Source organism: Protopterus annectens, chromosome 2.part1 (genome assembly GCF_019279795.1).
Source record: "Protopterus annectens isolate FY-2018-M chromosome 2.part1, PAN1.0, whole genome shotgun sequence".
Taxonomy (NCBI): Eukaryota; Metazoa; Chordata; order Ceratodontiformes; family Protopteridae; genus Protopterus; species Protopterus annectens.
In genome coordinates this window covers 883,644,384-883,668,527 of record NC_056729.1, presented here as the reverse complement: position 1 = coordinate 883,668,527, position 24,144 = coordinate 883,644,384, and positions in this window count along the sequence as shown.

The following is a 24,144-nucleotide window of genomic DNA, read 5'->3' as shown; positions in this document are numbered from 1 at the left end:
CTGGCTATGCCCTTGCAACTCCCACTCTAATATCACTCTCCCCATCCAACCACTACCTTTCTTCCCACTCTACTAACTATTTTGATTATAGCAAGCTCAGATGCTCATAAGCCAGTACTTATTATACAGCAGGAACTTCTTCTTGTAACATTTGTTAATGTCTGTTATATACTTCTAGTTGTCTACTGATGTACTATGTTCTTCATCTGTAAATATGTTGTAAGTAATTGCTATGTAAATTAATTGCTATGTAATCCAATGTAACTACTGTCTGTTTATTTTAACTGTGGAGCTTTTCTCCCCGGGCCTCCGCTGAAAATGGACCTACATCCAGTCGGACACTCCTGGTCAACAAATATAAATAAATAAATAAATAAATAAATAATAAATAAATAAATAAATAAATAAATAAATAAATGTGTACTCCTGTAGTATCATAAACCAGTTAGGTAGGAGTTTGAATCCTGCACTTGACAAGTGTGTGTATGTGTGTGTGTGTGTGTGTCTGAATTAATGAATGAATGAATACATAAATAAATAAATAAATAAATAAATAAATAAATAAATAAATGCATTCTCCTGTAGTATCATAAACCAGTTAGGTAGGAGTTTGAATCCTGCACTTGACAAGTGTGTGTGTGTGTCTGTCTGAATGAATGAATGAATGAATGAATGAATGAATGAATGAATAAATAAATAAATAAATAAGTACGTAAATACGTACTCCTGTAGTATCATAAACCAGTTAGGTAGGGGTTTGAATCCTGCACTTGACAAGTGTGTGTTTGTCTGTCTGTTTGTGTGTGATCTCTTTGGAGAGGAGCAACTTTTTGGAGAGTACTCATGCACCTTAAAAGTGGTATACTAATCTTTGTCAGGTCTGATGATGTCACCATCCTTCAAATATACCTGTGGAAAAAAACACTCACAGTAATGTGTATAGTGTGTTGTGTAAATGCATACTCGTGTAGTATCATAAACCAGTTAGGTAGGGGTTTGAATCTCATACTTGGCAAGTTTGTGTATCTGTCTGTGATCTCTTTGCAAATGCGCAACCTTTTTGGAGAGTACTCATACACCGTAAATGTGGTATACTAATCTTTGTCAGGTCTGATGATGTCAACATCCTTCTAATATACCTGTGGAAAAGCAAATTTGCAATAATGTGTATAGCGCGTAGTGTAAATGCGTACTCCTGTAGTATCAAAAACAGTTAGGTAGGGGTTTTGAATCCTGCACTTGACAAGTTTGTGTGATTTCCTTAGAGGGGGGCAACCTTTTTGGAGAGTACTCATACAACTTAAAAGTGGTATACTAATCTTTGTCATGTCTGATGATGTCACCATCCTTCAAACATACCTGTGGAAAAGAAAGCTTACAATGATGAGTATAGCATGTTGTGTAAATGCGTACTCCTCTAATATCATAAACCAGTTAGATAGGAGTTTGAATCTTGCACTTGACAAGTGTGATCTCCTTGGAGAAAAGCAACCTTTTTGGAGAGTACTCATACACCTTAAAAGTGGTATACTAATCTTTGTCAGGTCTGATGATGTCACCATCCTTCAAACATACCTGTGGAAAAGAAAGCTCACCGTAATGTGTATAGCATGTCGTGTAAATGCATACTCCTGTAGTATCATAAGCCAGCTCGAAACGGGTTTAAATCCTGCACTTAACAAGTGTGTTTGTGTGTGATATCCTTGGAGAAGAGCAACCTTTTTGGAGAATACTCATACATCTTAAAAGTGGTATACTAATCTTTGTCAGGTCTGATGATGTCAACATCCTTCAAACATACCTGTGGAAAGGAGAGCTTGCAATAATGTGTATAGCGCGTCGTGTAAATGTGTACTCCTGTAGTATCATAAACCAGTTAGGTTGGGGTTTAAATCCTGCACATAACACTTGTGTATAATAACCTTGGAGAGGAGAAACTTTTTTGTAGAGTAGTAGAACACCTTACACGTGCTATAGTTATCTTTGTCAAGTCTGATGACGTCACCATCTTACAAATATACCTGTGGAAAAAAGAAATCTTAGTAATGTGTATAGCACCCTGTGTTAACGTCTACTGCTTTAGTATCATGATGTAGTTAGGTAGGGGCTTGAATCCTGCACTCGGTGAGTATGTGTGTGGAACTGTTGGTCAATGTGTAGTGGGTTTTGCTTTTACTACTGTATGACATGTCAGTATGCATTGCACATGTGAGGTACCTGTATGGCAAATACATATACGTACATGTTACCTCAATTATTGCATGTGTGTGAACCCTGCTGTCTCTAAGGACACAACTGTCATCTTTGCCAGACTGTGCTGCTGCTTCCCAGACATTAGGTCACATCTGTATTCTTGTGGCAAGGCCAGCCACTGCAATGATCCCTGCCCTAGGTCATCCGTGTCACACACACTCATTATGGTTACTATTGAATTGTGTGAGTGAGGGTTTATGGCCGAGGTATATGTTAGACCAGTTCTAATGCAGCAAAGTCTGTCAATGATGGCTATTCATTATAGGTGTAGAACAACCTTTGTGGATATGCATGCAAACCCCTCATTGCTTATGTGATCCACCGAGGTATTTCAAAATACCTTAGGAAATGTGATCATCAAAGGAGAGATGATGTAACACTTGGTTGCATGTACACATCGGTACCTGTTCATCATGTTGGTGGCTACTACCTATGTGGTACTGTGGGGATACTATGTTCCGTAAAGGTGGATGACTATGCTTAGTTTGGATAATAGCTTTACAGCATGGGTTTGATAACAGTTATCTGTCTGTATGGTACCCTTGTGGAGGATGTGTGTGTCATCTGGAGAATGCATTATAGGCCACAGTATGCATTACCAGATGTGGACGGACATATCCCTACTGTGATTGCTTGTACCTAAGAGAGCTATATGCCAGACAGGAGTGGTCTCAGTAATGGGTGCAGGTGAATACCACTGGTTACTGGCATAGTATAGTACCTGAAGGATGCAAATTTTGCTGTGTGTCCTACAGCTGTGTGTCAGTCGTGAAGACATCATCTAACGATTGGTTATGGTCAGGCTGTTGAAGTTATGTATACTACCAGAATGCAGAACAATGACAGATATCACCCACAGCACAGTGTCAAACCATGTCATACACACATGTGTAGTCAGGTTCCGAAATGTGTGTAGTACAATGCATACTGGCCACCAATAGAAACTATTTTGTGTTACTGTGTAATACAGGGCATGTCACCCTGCCCATGTGTCCACTTTGCACGTACATGCAGACAGTGCACCTCCGCCATGTTCACAGATGTACACCTGCAAATCTGTGCTACACACATCCCACACATACTGACCAGTCTCTAACACATGCTGCCAATACTACACACATCAGCCAAGTGGCACGTGGGTGGACAATACACTATTTTAACTAACACTGGTGTATACAATACTACAATGATAATCATAGCTTTAATGCATCATGCCTGCTCAGCTACACCTTCAAGCATATCATTACACTCTACTGCTGACGACATGGTAACATTGCTGTACTGCCATAAAGTCACCCTGTGCATCAGCACCATGGTAGCCTGTTCCTGCATCGATGTTACAGATGACAGGAGGTGGCACGGGTTTCATCATATGCACAGGGTGTGTTGTTGGTTTGCCAGAGGCCTACAGTGAGCCACCCAATTGACATGTATGAGTGTGTGTGTGTGTGTGTGTGTGTGTGTGTGTGTGTGTGTGTGTGTCAGGGGCAAGAGTACTGCTATGGGCCAATGTTGATGTAATGTGTGAGGATATATGTTAGCCCTAGGTGTCTGGTTCCTGTGTGTGTCTGCATGCACACAGTTCCACCATGTGGCTGCCATATACGGGTATTTGTGGGACAGCCACAGACTGTACCTGCCAGGCTTTACAGACCACTGTCTTTGGCCACGGATATGGTACCTGTGCCTGGCAGGGTGCTACTGACACTATCAGGTACTAAGCCAGACTGGGTACTATCCCCAGAGGTAGATGGATGTACACTGGACCCAGGTCTCTGCTGGGACTGTCCAGAGCCACATGCACGTGGTCTTCTAGGACGTTCTATCGACAGCCCACCCCCAACATTGCTGGGGCTGCTACTGGCCCTACGGGAGTGGCTGTGACTTGTGGGACAACCGTGATGACTGCCAGCTGCTGATGTTGCTGGCATACGTCCACATCTACGACTCAACCGTCCCGCACTGTCCTGACACATGGACATGACATTGCGGAGGACATCTAATGTTTCTCCCCAACGTCTATCTGTGACCTCAGTGTAATGATGGATGGCACCTGCTAGGTCATGGATACTGTCAATTACGGCGGTGTTATGTGCCCTCTGTGCTCTTAGTCCCTGTCTGGTGCACCATTCCATACGTGCCTGTGCCTCCATGACAGCCTGGAACATGTGTGACATTGTCAAACCTGTGGCACATCTGCCAGTGGCATGATGAGCAGCAGTGATCCGGCGAGAACCCCTGGACATCTGCCTATGTGGTACCCTTACAGACATCTGGGTATGGCTGCTGTGTTGGGATGCATGTGCCATGGATACCACACTGTCCTGGCCAATGCTGACTGTATGCTGTCTTTCAGCTAAGGGCATTGGTGATGGATGTATTGGCAGTATGACTGTGTGCATGCATGGGGTGGACAGTTGTGTACTGTTGATTGGCGGCCCAACGACAGACCCTGGAAAACATACCTGTGCCTCAACACACCTATCATCATCACTACTATTTTGCTCAGTGACATTGGTTTCCCCGCTGCATTGAACCAGCCCAAAGTCAGCACCTATGAGAGGAAGACAGGAAACACACTTTATGACCTGGACATGATGTCGGCACACATGAACACATGCACACATGAACACATGAACACATGAACACATGCACACATGCACACATGCACACATGAACACATGCACACATGCACACATGAACACACACATGCACACATGCACACAAATGCACTCCTCACTAAAATAGTCACACACACACACACACACACACACACACACACACACACACCACCAGCAATCCAGAACATACTCAATAGCGTGTGATGGTGGGGTACAGTATCACAAGGCAAACAGTTATATCACACATGTCAGCATGCAGGATGTGTGTTGCTCAACAGCATGCAGTGCGGGTGGAGACAGCCCTTGCTAATAACAGTATACATGGCTTTGATACATGTGTTTTGTTGTTCAGTGATCAGCCTCACCCTGGAACGCAATGTGTACATGGACACAACATTGCTGTGCAAATATTAAAGCTCTGCAATGTCCTGTGCACCATTACTTACAGGTATACATACCATGGCTAGATGTGTATCTGTGTGTCACATAGATATCCATTTCTGATTAGAGCATCTGTGTCTTTAGCAGATGATTGTGGACACAGGTTTAGCACATGCATGTTATGTATACACACAGGATGAGTGGTGCATGTATACCTGATGGAATACCATTGCTCAACATAGCAATTGTACAGTGGTTGTGGTGAGTGTAGGACATATTGTGGACATGCCAGTGCCAGCCATGACATGGCATGCTACAACACAACTGCAACGTTAAACTTCACACATACACAGTATGTGTCATGTGACCTATACACTCAATAGCATTACATGGCATATATGTGTCACTTTGTACAAATGGTGATTGCTATGCATAATGTGTATCGGTGCATATGTTTGCACACACACAACATTGAGGTGCATAGCAGTTAATGCTATGTGTGGTACTGTGGTCACTGTAACTGGATGGGGTGTAGTACCATGAGCCATCATCATGCAGCATCATGTGGTCACTCAAGGCTACTAATGTGTGCCAGATGGGCACATACCATGCTGTACTGGAACTGCAGTATCTTGGCTACATTCACTATTTCACAGCCACTTGTTACATGGGTTTGTAAGGTGCCCAATAGGGAGCATTGCCTAACATGAATGTGTTGTGTGTTGGAGAGTGTCACACTGCCCCATGATAGGCCTCTACCCCTCAGGTATATTACGTGTGCTGTGTGGATGACATTTGGGATACTGGAGTGTGACCTTACAGCGTGTGTCTGAATATGCCATGTGTAGCATATTAACATGTACTGCGTATGATGCAGTTGTGTTTGTCGTGTGCAAGTGTATCGACTGCCTATCCAATGTCCACTATAGTGTAGCCACAATTGTTTGGGATGCTCTGTGTATTGCATGTGTTTGAGGCAGCCACTCACGTTACTGAGATGTGCATAGTCTCACAGCAAACATGCACAGCATGCATTATACGTAGGTGTGTTACATGTGTACATGGCCTACACCTCACCTATGACATGCACATTTTATTAGCAATATTAAATGTAGAACACACTCACCAGCATGGGGTCTGCTGCCTTGCTGTCACACCAGAGGGACCTACAAGGATATGAAACAGTTTGTCAGTGGCAACAACTGTGGCATTGCTACTGTGGCTTTGCAATCTTACAGTAGCACAATGGTTGATGGTCACAGGCCTACACATCATGTTCCAAATTATCAGTGTTGAACAACACCAGGCTCCGCATCTTCTAACTACACAGTACACATCTCACATATGCATGATCTAACAATAGAGGCAACAGTAGTCTACAGATATGCCAACTTACCTGCACGCTCCATGTGAACTTGCTGGGGGGCTCTGGCCTCCATGATGATGCATGTGTGCTGTTGTTGTTGTTGTTGGCCGGGAGCCCCCAGGCTCAGGAGCAACTCCTCCACTCTGGTGATGGGGGGATGGGTGGCAACCCCACCACCTGTGGCAAGGTGTTGCCTATGGACATCAGACGCATGCTGCCGGACATGTCTATGTAAATCACTGCAATGATGTCGTACCTGCTCATAAGTCCGGATATGCATGCCTATGTCATTTATCCTATGAACAACATCTTGCCACAGCACAGTCCGGTCATGCTAGTCCTGGCTGGTTCTTGAAAATAGCAGGTTGTACTGTTCGATGAGACAGTTGGTTAGTATCTCATCCTCTGCACGGCTGTATGCAGGATTGCGATGGTGGGACATGGCCCTGGAAGACAAGAAAAGAATATGTGTGAGCAAGTCATGTGGCACACTTAACATTCTACAGTACAGATATCACTGAACTGCCATAAATAGCAAACTATTGTCTGTCAGAGGATACACACTTTCAATACCACATATCAGTGCTTAACCCACAACTGCCTGACATTGCCTGACACACTCTATATATTAAAACATTTTCTGCACAGCAACAAAGATAAACCACTATGTAAGACTATGCAACAGTACATGGCACACTGTATGTGACACAATGCACCACCTAGCTACAATAGGTATTTATCCAGCTAATGCATAACGAAATATGTAATCCATTGCAATGATTGTAAAGTCCAGTTACAGTATTACCGGTATACCACACTAGTTGTTGATGGAAAACCCCTGCCTACAATATGTGCACATTCGTGAATATAGGAGGCATACTGCTGTACTACACTATACATGTTGCTAGATACCCACTTATATCCTGTAACACACATATGACCGGGGCATGTTACAGGCATACCCACACACACATCAGACATACATACAGGTATGGCAACCCAGCTGAGTTTTACGTGTGTACCATACAGTACTGTGTGTCAGTACTTACAAACCCTTATGCCTGAGGTATGTAATCTGTGAGGACTACAGGGAACACACAGAACAGTGTTTCCAAGCAATGTGGACATACACCATACTGTGCTGTCTAGGCCTACAGCTTCAGGTAGTGCTACAGTTCATACAGGGGTTTGATTCACCAGCAGTACCAATCAATGAACATACATGTACTGCTTTATCCTCCAATGGCACACCCCAGTTAACACAAAGGGACTACATCGGACCATATGCCATACTGCTTTTTCTGGCTAGCAATAGCATACATATCTTTTGCTGGGATCAGAGCTAGGACACATAATACCATGACAGAAGCAATTTCCCACTAAGCTATCCCACATATACACAACTGTGACACATTCACCAACACATACACCATCACACTCAGTCAACCTCACATAGCAATTATTGCAACAAGTACATGTGCATGTGTATTGGTTCATAGGTAGGTTATAGGCTATTGGCCCTAGGGCCTATAGAAGCCTAGCCAGATGGTACCCTGGCCTTTGACACCCAAGTAATTTAGTTCCATGCGTCCCTGTCAAGCAGAGCCACAGAGGTGATTCCGGGGTGTAATTCCTATCTCACATCCAATCATCAAGGCTATTCATGATGGGTGCTACTGAGGAGCTTTGTTTGCTATTGATAGGTAGTTTGTTCCACAGTATGGGATGTCTCTGAGAAAGGAATCTATCCCTCCAGCATGTTCTGTCTATTGTGGTGACAAGGTTTAGGCCTCTAGAGCATGTAGCTTGTAGGGATAGTGATCTGTTTACGTGGAGCATGTCCAACAGCTCTGGGTTTGACATAGCTTTGTATATTAGGCAGGGGTCACCTCTGGGTTGCCGGTATGCAACACAGTGTAGCTGTGGTTTGGTGAGACGGTATGCATAGGGCACCAGTTTGAGGACAGTATTACTCTTTGTGAGATATGTCTGTGACCTTTCCAGTTGCTGTAGATGTCTTGTGAGGTACATACCACAAGGGGTATTGTACTCTATAATGGGTTTTGTGAGTGATGAGTAGATGGGAACACTGACCTCTTTTTCCCTGGATGACACAGCTTTTGTGATGAGGTGTGCCATGTAGACAGATTACATGACTAGTGTGGCACTGTGATTATCAAGAGTGAGACTACTGTCCACCTGTGTCCCATGGTCTCTTATCACACTGTCGGTGTTAAGTTGACTACCACCAATGTGGTAGTTCATGGGTACAGAGTTTTTAGCAAAAGTGATGCAAATGTATTGCAGACATTGAGTTTGAGGCCATGGCTTTGTCACCAGGCATCTGTCGCAGTAAATGTGACTCTGTCTCTCCCAACATCTATATATATATATATATATATATATATATATATATATATATATATATATATATATATATATATATATATATATATATATATATATATATATATATAAACATCCATTGGTGTGCATATAGATATACATATAGGCACATATACAGTCCACCTTTCATGGTGGGAATATCAATTATGCGAAGTATGGGAGGTATACAGTTATGTAATGATATTGCACAGTCTTGTGCGAAATGCATTGAAGGTGTTCTCAACCCATGTGGCTTTAGCAGGCCTCACTGGCTGTGACACTGCAAACCTAACAAATCACACCCACAGCGTTTAACCACCACATGTCATATACCAGCAAACAGCCATTGTCCACACTACTGTACAGAACACAGATGACATGGTTCAGATGTTTGACATCTAATGCTGAGCTACATATATCACAGTTATGTCCCACTGCACACAGCTACACATTGATATGTCCATGGCAGTAGTTATGCAGGGCATCTGTGCATAGATACGTACTGCTGCCACATATTAATGTTTCAAAGTATGTAAAGTAGTCTTCAAATACATCTACTACATGCCAGTAAATACATATCTGTTACATACCTTTACTTTGTATGTATTTGTAGTTTTCACTTTGATGTATCTTTGGCTTTATTTTAGATTTTTATTGTTTTTATTAATTTTTTTATTTATTTAGTTATTTTTTTCCACTGGTGTGGGTGGGGGTGTGCGTCTCTCTCTCTATCTCTCTGTCTCTGTCTCTGTCTCTCTCTCTCTCTCTCTCTCTCTCTCAGTGTCTGCAATGGGATGATTGCATGTGCAGCCAGCAGGTATAGCCTGCTGTTATAGGTATCTGCACATGTGCATGTGATGGCCTCTGCACCAATTGGTGGCCACCATTTGGTAATTGCATGCAGCCTGCTGTGTGGTAATTGCAGTACTCACTGTCATAGCAACCCAATGCTATAAATTGCTATGTCAGGTAGGCATAGCCCTTTAAGCTTTCCAAAGTGGGGCCCATTCTTGTTTGCTGTGGACACCGTTGTGTAAGTCAGAAGGTTGGTATACTTCTTATATGTGAAGCTAGGGGTGTAGCCAGAGATTTAAATGTTGTACTCAGACCTGAATGTTGCCACTTCCACTACACAGTTGTCAGTGTAGATTTGTAATCACCCTTACAAATACTAACACAAGATACATGGGTGTATGTAGTTTATTTTCTACTTATACAATTAACTGCCATACAAAAGTAGTTATTGAGATGTATTCATTTTGCACATGAACTGTTTGTGAACTGCTATACTGTGAATATTAATTTACCCACTTTTGAACAGTTTCTGCTTTTTTAGTGTTGACATTAGCACAGGCAGCTCAAGAAATCTGGACAAATTTCAGTACTGAGTATGCCTGCCTACATCCTTGGTAGACCCTGAACACACAGGTTTATTGTACATTTGGGTAGGGGTGCAGTAGGACAGAGAGCATTATGTATTAATGTGTGAACTTTATCTTGCTGGACTTAAAGGGTTGCTGTGTACCTGTTAGTTTACCAAGGCAAGTAGTCTGTATGCGTAGCTCCTAAATGTGGACCTATCCAGATGGTAGCCCGAGGTTAGCCTGTTATTCTTTGTCTGTGCACCACACAGGTCTTTTCAGCACTAGATCAATGGCATTGTCACAGTTGGTTGCTACCAGTACATGGCTACATCCCTTGGTATTTCACTGTTGTACTCCTACATAAGGGTATGCTTCTGGAACTCCTTCCAAAGCTATTTGCACAGTGTGTAACAGCAGAATAGCTGATATGCCTGTGTGTTTCTGCCTCTGCCAGGCCTCATAAACACTCAGGTACATATTTGAACAGACTCAGGGAATAGTAGGTAGAAGTGAGGTACACCTTTACAATATTAGAGACATTAAGTTGGGACTTTGAGAGAACCAGAGCATATGGATTAATACACATTTCCTGAAGTACAAGCGGTGTCCAACTCTTACTTATTATCATTATTCATTAAGTGTAATTCACCACCTTTCTGCCCAACGTGTCCAACTCTTACTTATTATCATTATTCTTTAAGTGTAATTCACCACCTTTCTGCCCAACATGTCCAACTCTTACTTATTATCATTATTCATTAAGTGTAATGCACCACCTTTCTGCTCAACGTGTCCAACTCTTACTTATTATCATTATTCATCAAGTGTAATTCACCACCTTTCTGCCTAACGTTAGTAGCTTTCAGAGGGATTCAGAGGGACACAGCTGTCTCAAAATCAGGGACATGCCTGAAAATTAGTCACAGTTGTGAAGCATGGCCTCTGCCCTAATCAGATATGCTAGTGTTTGTCCTGCTATGATACTGTGTGGGGGGTTGTAAAGTGCTGCTGTAACATTATTTCCTGCTGGTATGGCTGGTTCTCTTTTCACAGTCATGTAATGCAATTCCACAAGAACTGCTGGTAAGGATCCACAGAACAAGATTTGTGTTATGACATTCCTATTTGTCCTTTACATTCACTCATTCAGATGCATGATATATTGATTGCAACACCAATTTGTTATATGTTTACCATGGCTCAGTGGTGCTTCATGCAGTCTAGTGGGTACAAGGTCCGGGCTTCGACACTGACAGAGGTATTTTATTTTGCTGCTGAGCAGAACAAGGGCCCTGACATACGGAGTGACTAAGGCACTTTTAAGCAGTTGTAAGTCGGTTTGCGCGGGTTTGCATGATGCTTAGCAATACTTAGCTAAGAGAATACAAGCGCACACTCGTGCAAACCCGCTAACTACTGCTTAAAAGTGCTTACTCCTGCTAACCCCCACGCTCATTTCTTTGAAAGAAAAGAAAATGGGGAGATAGGAAAGTGGTGAAAAAGGGGAACAAAGAGGGAAAGACAGTAGGGAAAACAGCTTGGGATGTGCAGGATGGGTGTAGGGAAGGTCCATAGCTGCCCATTTCTTTAACAGCAACAGCTGTGCATATACTAATAATTTGGATGGAAATTTGAAACCTTCCACCCCTGAGAGAGGGGTGAGGACAACGAAGTATGTTGTACTGCCAAATAATTTCAGTTTATGTGTCCAGCAGACATGTGTGCAAAATGGGCAGCTATGTATGGGGCGTAATTTTTTGTGGGAGCAGATTGCCCTTTTTTTTTTTTTTTCAGGTGAGAGTGGAATATGGGGTAGGGGAAGTAGGTATATTTGGGGAGGTAGGTTGGGGAGGTAAACAGACAAGATAAACAAGAAGCATACAGGGGCGGAATATGACACATGGGGTGGGTGAACACCATTGATGGGGAAGGGTGTTTGGAAATCGCAAGCCCATGAGCCCACAGATGACAACAGTAGAACTGAGATCCCCACCAATGGGCAGTCACCACTGCACCTTCACAGCCCGGAGGGTGGTTGTGCTGGGGACTGCGTAGGAGGGGCAGGCTCACCCATGAGTCATGCCACTCTTGCCCCGAGCTGGCATAGAGGATCAACGACTGAATGCTCGATCTCCCTATGCACCACAGCCCGGTCCATTCGGAGGGTGATAGGTGGTCCTCCTCTGGCCATGCTTGCACAGGGGGGATGAGCCCCATCCCCTGCAGCACTTCCACCTGAAGGTGGCACAAGACCAACAGAGGAGGAGGTCCCAGGCTGGGCACTGGACCTGCTGGTGCCAGGTGCCATCGCCAACTGAGGTGGGACAGGTGGGTCCGCTGGGAATGGTCTTCCCATACGTTCTATGTTTAGGAAGATTTAATGACAATATGGGTTAGTAATAGCCAACAGCATTCCAATTTAGTTGTAACAGCATACAGTAGTGTTCCCATTAACCCAACACACCAGCATTCCAACAGTTGAACAGCAAGCATAACACATGCATATATAGAACAACAGTGGATATTCCAACAGCATGCAGGATTGATTGGTAGCAACAGGCCACCAAGATTGTGGTATGTGAATAGGGCACATGCATCAAAGTAAATGCAGATATTTATCAAACAATAGGACATGTGTCCCAACAAATGTTATGAGATTAGACATACCCATTGAGGAGTGGAATTGTATTGTTTATGCACATACAGTAGGGTGTAAAAAGATACCTCCATTAACAACTTATATATACTTGTAGTTTACATTACATTCCTATTGACTGTGGTTATATATCCCCTACATGTATTATTACACTGGGCATTGTCTGTTAAATTGTAAAATGAGTTTTGCTAGTTCTTGATATACCTGACCTGTAACTGTCCTGGATGCAGATGTTACTGCTACATATTTATATATTTCATTTATATTTATATATCTACATGTCTGTATGTGTTCAGGTGACATTATCAGGTATATGTTGACAGTCCCCTACATTTCTAGCAGCACATTGACATTTCTGAGGAACAGAATAACAAGCTACTCATGTGCCAGATTAACCTGTACATGCCGGCCATGAACTGACAGTTGAGGACTGTATATATGCTTAACAACTACTGGCATTCCCTTCATCCACTTTATATGGGCCTACCATGTGTGGGCTGACTGCACTTACTACAACAGTAATATTTCTATAATGCAAGGGTACAACAACATATTGAAGAAAGTGACACGGACACACTCCAAGAATTATACCTTTATTAATTACACTACACACTTTTCTAGTGGCTCTCTCATTTATTTGATATATCAGTGCATGTAGAGGTCTTTTATTCAAGACATATTATACCTTTATTAATGGGTTACAACACCTTTTCATGCTGTCTCACTTATTTTATATAACAGTACATGCAGAGAAGTTATTCAACACTCATTATACCTTTATTAATGGGTTACAACAGTCTTTTTCAGGCTCTCTCACTTCTTTTATATGACAACACATGCAGAATAATTACTAACCTGCCTGGTGGCGCAGCCTTAGCAGCCTGTCTGCATAGGCTTGCTGATTCGCATCATGGACACCTGCAGCTGTGAAGTAAATGAAGGGATATTGAGACATACCTATCCATAACATGGACTACTATAGCAATTCTTACATACTTCATTCCATGGTTACATACTCAGTAGTGGAGCATTTTCCATTTCACGGGCCTCCTGCATCCACTCGTTCAGTCGGTCCTCCTTGCGTCTCTTCAGGTATGAGAAGTGGTGTCTGACATGCTCACCAGTCTGAGGGACGCCTGTGGCACTGGTGAGATCATGTGCTAGACGGTTCCAGGTTTCCGCTTTGTACTCAGTGCCCTGAAACTGGCCCTGCAGGAGTCTTGCATCATGATGATGGATGAGGAGCCAAACCATTACTTTTGACTCCTCAACGCCCCACCATTGTGCTCGAAAATGAGACCCCTCTCCAACACCGGCCATACTGTCTGCAGATGGGAGCTACAACCAGTTATGGCAATTATTCCCACCTATGGAGCTTAAATATGCCTCATTTCCCGCACTTATTAGTGATTGGCCGGTTTTGAAAATTCTCAGCTAAGAGCAAACCTGCTTAGCAATGGATAAACTTCCATTGATATATATGAGTGTGTTGGAAATGCATCCATATTTAAAGCTGTCATGGCTTAGTGGTTTAGTACTGTGATTATTGTGCACAGTATCCTGGGTTTGAGGCCTGCCATTGCTTTTTATTTTACTACTGGCCAGACCGGCTTGGAGGTGTGGCTGTGTTTAGCCGACTTTGCTCAACTTTGCCCAACATTGCTCGACATTGCTCTACGTTGCTCTACGCTGCCCGACATTGCCCAACGTTGCGCTAGTTAGCGCAGTGCGCAGCTCCGCGTGAACATGTTTTGTTTGAGCTAGTTGGTGCGATGGGCAGCTCCACGCAAAACTATTGCGCTAGTTATAGCAGTGCTCAGCTATGAGCAATTATACTTAACTGTGCTTAATACTAGTAAACTTTGCTTAGTAGTGCTTCACATTGCTTAAGATATGTTACTTATGCATTTATCAGTATGCATGACCATTCCACATTCTTATATATATATTAAATATCGTTCACTAACACATAGGCCATTTCAATGCATTTTACTGAGATTTAAAAGGTAAATGTCAGGAATTCTATTTATGCACACATTTCCGACAGAAAATAGGCAGGGGAGTGGTGGGACTCGAACCGGGAATGCCTTCTCTTTGTGCGAGGTCTCTACCACTACGCTATTACTATTTAGCTTAAATTGCATATAAATAGTTTATTATCCTCTTCGATGTCTACACTGCTACCTGTAGCTAAGCAATGGGTAAACCCATGCATACACACGCAAATACGGGCAGCTATATTGGGAATAATAAAAAAAAAGGAAGCCTTTACATTTTTAACTTGTACAGGGATTTAGATTCATAGATTATTACTAGGCTAATTACCCTTGCAAGCCATTTTTTATGCCTAGCTAATTATCTCTTAGGAGACTTAAACCCTGCACCTTGTGTTTGCAAAGCAAACACCCTAACCATTAGGCCACCCTCCTATAACTGTGGGAAGAATGTAGTGTTGGGTATGTGGACATTTGAGCGTACTCACTCATTTCAGTTGACATTTGCAGTTTAGGCACTTGCAGGGGCATGGATATTTGGACTGCTCGGCAGTCTGACATCCCCCCTGCACTCGTGCATGCTCCGTGTAAGCCTTAGAGTTGAGTCAGCGTGCCCTCATGAATATGCATGACGTGCTGACATCATACCCTTACACTGCAGTTTCCGTGTAAGACTTAGTTAGTCTTACATGGAGAATTAGTGAATCCTGGCTGATGTCATTTATGAATACCACTCTCACACATTGAATACCAGACTTGCACACTGAATACCAAGTTTATGGATCTCTCATCAGACTGGTAATGCAGTGCCCTTCATGTATCCATATATAAAACAATAGTTCCTAAGGTAACATGCTATGATCAGAAGAGCCATTTCATTAGACTGTACATAAGCAAGTGCTTCCTTAAAAAATTAATTCACATTTTTGTAACATTTCAAAAAATATAAACTGGTATGACTCGTTTATGCAATTTAGTAGTAGTCTTGTCAACAAATTCCTTTATGTATGAGTAGTAAATTGGAGGACCTCGAAAAATAGGACTGACAATGTGGAAAATGCCTAAAGAGGTGTGTATCTTTTTTATGTGTTGCACAGATATGGGCTAGCTGACTTATTAATGCCATATTTATTTGTTTTCTCGAAGATGTCACCTTAGTACTATTTATAGATTGACTTGCAACAAACAAAATGCAAGCAAATACAAAAGTCTAAGCTACATGAACTCAGGCAAGAACTTACTCAAAGGTGGAGGGTCCACTGATCCAGGAAATTATAAACCTATCAGCCTAACTAGCCTGATCTGCAAGGCCATGGAGTGGATTATCATGGACCACATTAACAAGGACATTGGCAACCTCCAAACACTCAATTCCACACAGTTTGGTTTCATCAAGGGGAGGTTGATACTATTTCCAATTCAGGTATAATAGATAAACTCTCTCAACTGGGCATTAATCCATATGTTACAAGATGGGTAGCAAACTGGCTCACTGATAGAACCCACCTAGTCAAAATAGGGGAAGCCACCTCAAGCAGTAGACCCGTAATGAGTGGTGCACCCAAGAGATCAGTCTTGGGGCCTCTGTTGTTTGGGATATACTTTTCTGAGGTGCAAGTCAAAATCAGTGGGCTATGGCTGACCAAGTTTGCAGACAACTGCAAGCTGGGTGCTGTCATCAATTCCCCTAGTGATGTGGACATCCTCCAAGAGGAAATGACTGGTGCCAGAAACATGGCCTTAAGCTGAATGCCAAAAACATGCATCACTACCTCCTTTGGGGAGAATGTTGTCCCCCACAAATTATCACATTAATAATAAGGTCCTAAGCATGCAATCAGTCATGAGGAATTTTGGGCACCCAGGTTGATAGCAAACTGACATATGACCACCATATTACCTCCACATACAGAAAGCTTTCTACATGGCCCACATAATTTCTAAGGGTATCTCATCCAGGGACAAGGTAGTCATAACATCCCTGTATTCTTCCCTTATAAGACCCATTATTGAGTGCAATGCCCCTTTTGGCATGTACCTCACAAATCACATGAAGCAGCTGGAGAGACCACAGAGGTTCCTCACCTGGAGAATCCAGTGCCTCAAACATCTACCCTACGTAGATAGGCTAAAACCCCTGTCCCTTTACTCAGTCTCATACAGATTCCTCATAGATGACCTCTGTCTGGCATACAAAGCAATCTCAGACCCTGCTCTGATGTGACTGCTGCATATCTGCAAGTCAAGTTCCACTCAAGTAACTCGCATGTGCGACCTGGTCTGTGATATCAATAATACTTGTTGATGGGACAGATTTGTGGAATAGATTTTATGGAATAGACTCCATCTCCACGTCAAGCAGAGCACCTCATTAACACTTTTTAAGCACAACCTGGATAACTGGATGGGAAATAGAAAATACACCTGGGATTCCACCTGTGTCCCTGCTGGACAGTAGCAGAGGGTGCTGACTTGTTGGAACATGGGATAAATTCTTAGCTAGGCTTGTAAGGGCCTCAGGACCAATAGCCTAGTAAAGCCCTATGATCCTATGATCCTAAAGCTTTTAATATAGTTACACACATTTTTGGACTATGCAATTGTACATAGTTCTGTCCAGTAGGTTATATGCAATGTTACTTCCTCTATGTCTGTGACATATTATGGGAAAACAGGAACAATTATCAGACTTAAGGTCTTTTAATTTAAATTCACCCATTTTTGTTATTAAGGTTTCCTGGATAAGGTTTCTGTAATTGTGGCTTGACAGGTTGTAAAAAGAAAACTATTATTTTCTGTAACTGTGCACTTCAGAAAATCTGGTTGGGTCAATAAACATGCCTGTCATATGTCTGTCTTAATGACGTTGAACACAGTTAGTCTTGCTTTTTCGCAGATATTTATGTTTTGCTCCCAATGTGGTTTGTTAGAGCAGATCAAACATTCAACAGCAGTCATGTTGAATATATCAGTCTCTCATCTTATGACTCTGTTTGGCCTGAAATAAAATTTTCTTTTGATTATCTTCCCTGAATGATACACTGGTAACACAATAAATTAGACCTGACAGCTAGAAAGACAGTAGCTTTAAACACAGATTATTAGCATTGCATTCATCCTGGTCCTGTTTGCTGACTTTACCACTGCGCTTATATCTGGACCAGTAGACTGTTTTTTTTTTCTCATTCATGAATGGAGTTTTATTTACATGATGACAACTGCTTGCTCTTGCATAGTAAATATTTACAAGTTCTTCTTTAAAAATATTGTACATGTCCATCTAAAAAAATGTGAAGTCCTTCAGCATTATGGCATCATAGTAATACATGCATTCTAAGTTTAAGTGAGGGAAAAAGTACTGTGCCATTTTCTTACCATGGAATATGAATTTTTAAGGGTCACAAAGCAAATAACCTCAGTATATGGTCCCCAAGCAAAAGAATAAGAATATACAGTGTACCTGCATTCTATAACATCTTTTTGAAAACTGAGTTAAACACATACTGCGCTAGATGTCTTAAGTTACAGCATCATATTCATGCACCAGTAGATAAAAAAAAATCATGATGATAGTATGTTTTTTTCACTCACTGCTAAATTGTTAGCCCTAACCCTACTTCTGCCCCTAACTCCACTGTCTCCCCTATCAGTACTATAACACAACATGCACATGTAGACATCTCATGTAGCTATAGACGAGCACCATACTTAATCTTTCTCCTTCCTTAGCACTACCTCTAAACCAAACTTGCAAACACTCCTATACAGTAAAATGCTCAGTTCCAATGTCAAAAACTTCATTATAAATCAAAGATTTGGGGCTGGATTCATGAATGTCTGCTTATCACTCTAAGCATGTATATATGGCAAGCAGTGATGAAAGATGTGTTTGCTATTCAGGAAACAAGTCTGCACATAGTGGCCTGCTGCAAAACAAGGGTTAGTGGCTGGATATGCTAATGAAGAAATAAACAGCTAAATTACATGTTAGTGAAGCAAATAATCATGGCAGACCCAATCAGGAATCTATAAAATTAGTGCCTACAGACTACGCTCTTGTTAGCCCTGAATTCCAAGCCTTGTTGGAATTCACTCATGAAGTCACTTTATAGGGGTTGCTGCTGCTATCCTAAATCTTTATGTTCAACAGGCTCTAATACAAAGTGCTGCTGCTGCTACCAGACCATGGCCTAGATGGCATAGAGTGTTTGGACCATGTCTGACCTACCAGGGACTTCCATGAGATAGAAATAGACTGCTACTACAGAGTGTACTCAGACATAATAGAGCAAATAGTAAACATCTCCCATCCTCACCTGAGGTCCTGTGAGAATTGTGTAGATCCTATTCCAATGGAAACCAAGATATGTGTAGCATTACATATACTAGCTACTAGAACATTTCAGAGACCCACAGGGGACACAGTCGGGGGAGGGGAGTCACAGGCCTCAGCCTCAAGAATACTATGACAGTTTTCTACTGCAGTGATGCATCATGCAGGGGGTATCTGATTTCTACAGCAGTGGTGCAGTGATAGCATGGTTGCCTCACAGCAAGAGGGTCTCCAGTTTGATTCTCAGCTGGCTGCCTTCAGTGTGGAGTGTGCATGTCCTCCCTCCCCAGACCTTCACTGACAATTGGCCGGTTCCAAGTCAGACTTTCCAGTTAAATGTTAAATAAAATAATAAATAAATAAATCCCAGAGGAGAGAGCTACCACTATGAAAAAAAATTAGGTCATAGCACATTTTCTTGAGATTCTGGGGCCATAGACTGTACCCACATTGAAATAAAAGCTCCATCCTGTGAACAGGAAAGGAGGTACATAAACAGAAAAAGCTATCACTCTATCAACTGTCAAGTGGTCTTTAATATACAATATGTCATCTACAATGTGTGGCATTTTCCATGACTTCCATATATAGCATACTTGTGTCATGTATCTAAGGTTTTCTAGGGGTGACTTTCTACAAAAACATCTAGTGGGGTATGCAGGTTATGCATTGGAACCTTGGCTCATGACTCCCATGAGAAACTCACACAACCTCACTAACCAAAGTTACAATAATGCACATGCTGAGACTAAAAACATCAGAGCATGTTTCTGGCCTGCTGAAGTCATTTTTCTGATGCCTATATAGATCTGGAGGTGCCCTAGAGCATGACATAGCCAACTCTTTGCCAAAATACTGACAGTCTGTGCCATATTGCACAACATTATTTGTCAGGCCACAGCTGTAGCAGGGAGATCCAGGACAAGGAAATCAGTTTGCAAAATCACAGTCAGGACCATCAGACACTGGTGAGGAGTCTGATGAAGAACTATCAACTGGAGATGATTATGGCAGAAGGAGGTGTGCACCATATGCCATGACCCTGGCTAACAGGAAGATAATAGCTCACACCCTCAAGGCCTAAGTGAACAACAAAAAAATCGTCTAAACAGTGATGTATGCAAAATTATCAGCCTTTATTTACCCATGTAGTGGCTGGCTACTATGAGCGTCAGACAGAGGTAACCCCTGGCTAGCAAAAGTCATTATCGACATTAACCAAGGTAAGTGATGAACTTGTAATGAAAGACAAATGTTTGCACTAATATGAATGTACTGTACTTCATTAAACTAAAATCTTGGTCAACTCTTAAGAAATGTCAGTAGGATTTGACATGGGTGATACATGCAACATAGTGAAATCAAAACTACTATGAACTGTGACATCAACAGGACTTGTTAGCGGGACAGATTTGTGTCCCAGAGACTCCCCCTTCTGTGGAATAGACTCCCTCTCTAAGTCAAGCAGAGCACCTTATTAACCATTTTTAAGCGCAACCTGGATAACTGGATGGGGAACAGAAAATACATGAACCAAATAGTTGGTGCAGTTAGTGCTCTGATAAGAACTGAATAACCAACAACCAAAGTTGCGAGTCCTCAGTATAAATTTAATAAATTAAAATGAATGTTGTTAAGCGCTTTCAACTTTCAAAAGTTTGACGTCTTCAGGACTCACAACTTTGATGCTCTTTTTGTTGGTTAAACAGAAAATACATCCCTGGGATTCCACCTGTGTACCTGTTGGACAGGGGTATCAGGTGCTGACTTATCAGAACATGGGCTAAATTCTTGACTAGGCTGGTAAGGGCCTCAGGGCCAATAGAATAGTAACTTCCTATGATCCTATGATCCTATGAAGGAATGAAATAGTATATAATGGCTTTTCCCTGCATATGTACACAACCCATGCTTCAAGCGAAAACTGACCAATGTAAAACAAAACCACAGTGGGTAGATCAATGTCACCATAATCCATATAGTTTGCTGACCAAGTATAGCTACACAACCCTTATAACTAGAAAGAAACACATAGGTAGTTAAAACACAAAAGAGAATGGGAGATCCCATAGATCCCATAGAGCAAACAAAAAAGATATTGCCCCAAAACATATGCTTTGCCTGCTTACTACTGTGCATTAGACATACAAGTCACCATTGTTAAGCACCCCAACATGGACCAGAGAAATCTCAGAATCATCTGCACAAAGGGTTGAGTAATCAGTAATTCATAATTAATAAGACTGTACAGCTATTAATACTACTACAAGTATAAGCTCAGGTTCATAGGTTCATAGGTTCATAGGTTCATACTAGGCTATCTGCCTTGGGGCAATTATAAGCCTAGCCCGATTCTGTATGGCTTATGCCACCCCTTGATTTGAGTATACTGTGCCCTTTTTAAGGTTTAGTTTGCTGTGCCTCTGTCTAATAGTGACACGGGAGTAATCCCTGGGACAAACCTATGATCCTCCATCCACCTATCGAGATTCTTCTTGAAGAGATTCAGTGAGGTGCTCTGCCTCACATGAACTGGAATTCTATTCCAGAGCAAAGGGAGCCTCTGGGTTATGAACCTGTCCCTCCAGCAAGTTCTATTTATTTCTGTGCTGAGGTTCAAGTCCCTCGAGCATGTGGCTCTAAGGGATTTAGATTTACTGAGGTGGAGCATGTCCATTAATTCTGGATTTGACATAGCTTTGTATGTCAGGCATAGATCGCCTCAAAGTAGGCGGTATGCAACTGAGTAGAGCTGGAGTTTTTTTAACCAAGCAGCATATGGCATTTGTTTGAGACCCTTGATCCTCTTGGTGAGATACTTTTGGGGTCTTTCTAATTGCTGCAGGTGTCGGGTAAGGTACATCCCAAAAGGGGCATTGTATTCTATGATGGGCCTGATGAGGGATGAATAAAGGAGCACGATTACCTCTCTTGATCTAGATGTGAAACCCTTCGTGATGAGGTGGGCTATGTAGAAGGTCTTTCTAACCACTTTGGCAATGTGGTTTTCAAAGGAGAGATTGCTATCAACTTGGGTCCCCAGGTCCCTAATAACTTTCTCTGTACTTAATGGGTTTCCGCCTATGTGGTAATTTGTGGGCATATTGTTTTTGCCAAAGGGTATGACTATACATTTTTTGGCATTTAGCTTTAAACCATGGCACAGGCACCAGTTATCTGTCTCTGTGAGACCTTTTTGAAGGATGTTTGTGTCAGCTGGAGAGTTGATTATGGCGGCCAGTTTGCAGTCGTCTGCGAACTTGGTGAACCATAGTCCTCCCACATTTGCCTGTACCTCGGAAAAGTATATACCGAACAAGAGTGGTCCCAGGACAGAACCCTGTGGGATGCCACTTGTGACCAGTTTCGAGTCGGACATGGCTCCAGCAACTCTCACTCTGTGGGTTCTGTCTTTGAGCCAGTTTGCGACCCATCTTGTGACATAGGGGTTTATATTTAAGCTGGATAGCTTATCTATGATGCCCGAGTGGGGTATTGTGTCAAATGCCTTTGCAAGGTCCAGATAGGCTGTGTGGACTACCTTCCCTTCATCTATGGCTTTGGTGACTGTTTTGAAGAAATCAACCAGGTTCAAAAGGCAGGATCTGCCCTTGACAAAGCCGAACTGGGTAGGATCTAGTGTCTGTAGGTCCCCAATGTCTTTGTTTATGAGCTTCATGATGATCCTCTCCATAGCCTTGCAGACTAAGCTAGTCAGGCTTATGGGGTGATAGTTTCCAGGGTCCGTAGAGGCTCCACCTTTGTGGAGTGGGACCACTGTTGCTGTATGCCATTCTGTGGGCACATATCCTGTAGTGAGGCTGAGATTGTATAGCTGTTTTATTTGCGGGATTAGTTCCTCTTGGAGTTCATGTAGGACGCAACCTGGGATGCCATCTGGTCCCATGGAAGCAGTGTTTTTTGCTTTGGAGAGGGCAGCCTTCACCTGAGCATCAGAGATATTTGGGAGGCAGCCCTCTGCCAGGATAGATACTTGCTCTTTTGGGGAGGGTGGAGAAGTTTGCACTGAACCTGTCTGCCAGGATATTGGCGATGTCTGTGGGTTCAGTGTATTTTTGTCGTTTAGAATCAACTCAGAACAAGTCTGGGAGTTGCATCCCAGGTTTCTAACATAACTGAAATAGCCTTATGATTGTCTTTGGTGTCCTGTGCAATTTTTCTCTCGAAGCTGGCCTTGGAGGATTTTATGAGGGATCGTAATTTTTTGCTAGTACTGATTAGAGATGCCTTCCCTATTAGGGATTTTGCTCTATCATGTAGTAGCTTCCTCCTTCTGTTGTACAGTTTATTTATGGCAGGGGTCCACCAGACTGGATGCCTGCCTTTGGATGATTGGGTCTTGGTTTTGTTTGGGATAGCATGATCCATGCATTCCTGGAGATGTCCATAGAATGCATTTATATAGAATTCTGCAGTTTGGGCTGTAGTTTCCACTGGCCCTGGGGCCTTGAAGGATTCCACTTCGGTTATGAGAAGTGAGAAGTTCGCTTTTGAGAAGTTTTTCACTGTGGTTTTCTGGGCTGGGGTGGGGTCGGGATGTGGACATCCAGTGAAATTAATTTATGGTCTGATCTTACCAATGAGGGATATACTTCTGGTGTGGAGCATAGAGTCCCCATGTTGGTAATGATCAGGTCTAGTATGTTGTCCCCTCTTGTGGGAGTGGTGACTAGTTGTTCCATAGCATTTGAGTTTATAATTTCCAGGAACCTTTGGGCTAAGTTGCTGGGGCTTGAGTAGTGCTCCCAGTCAATGTTTGGGTAGTTGAAG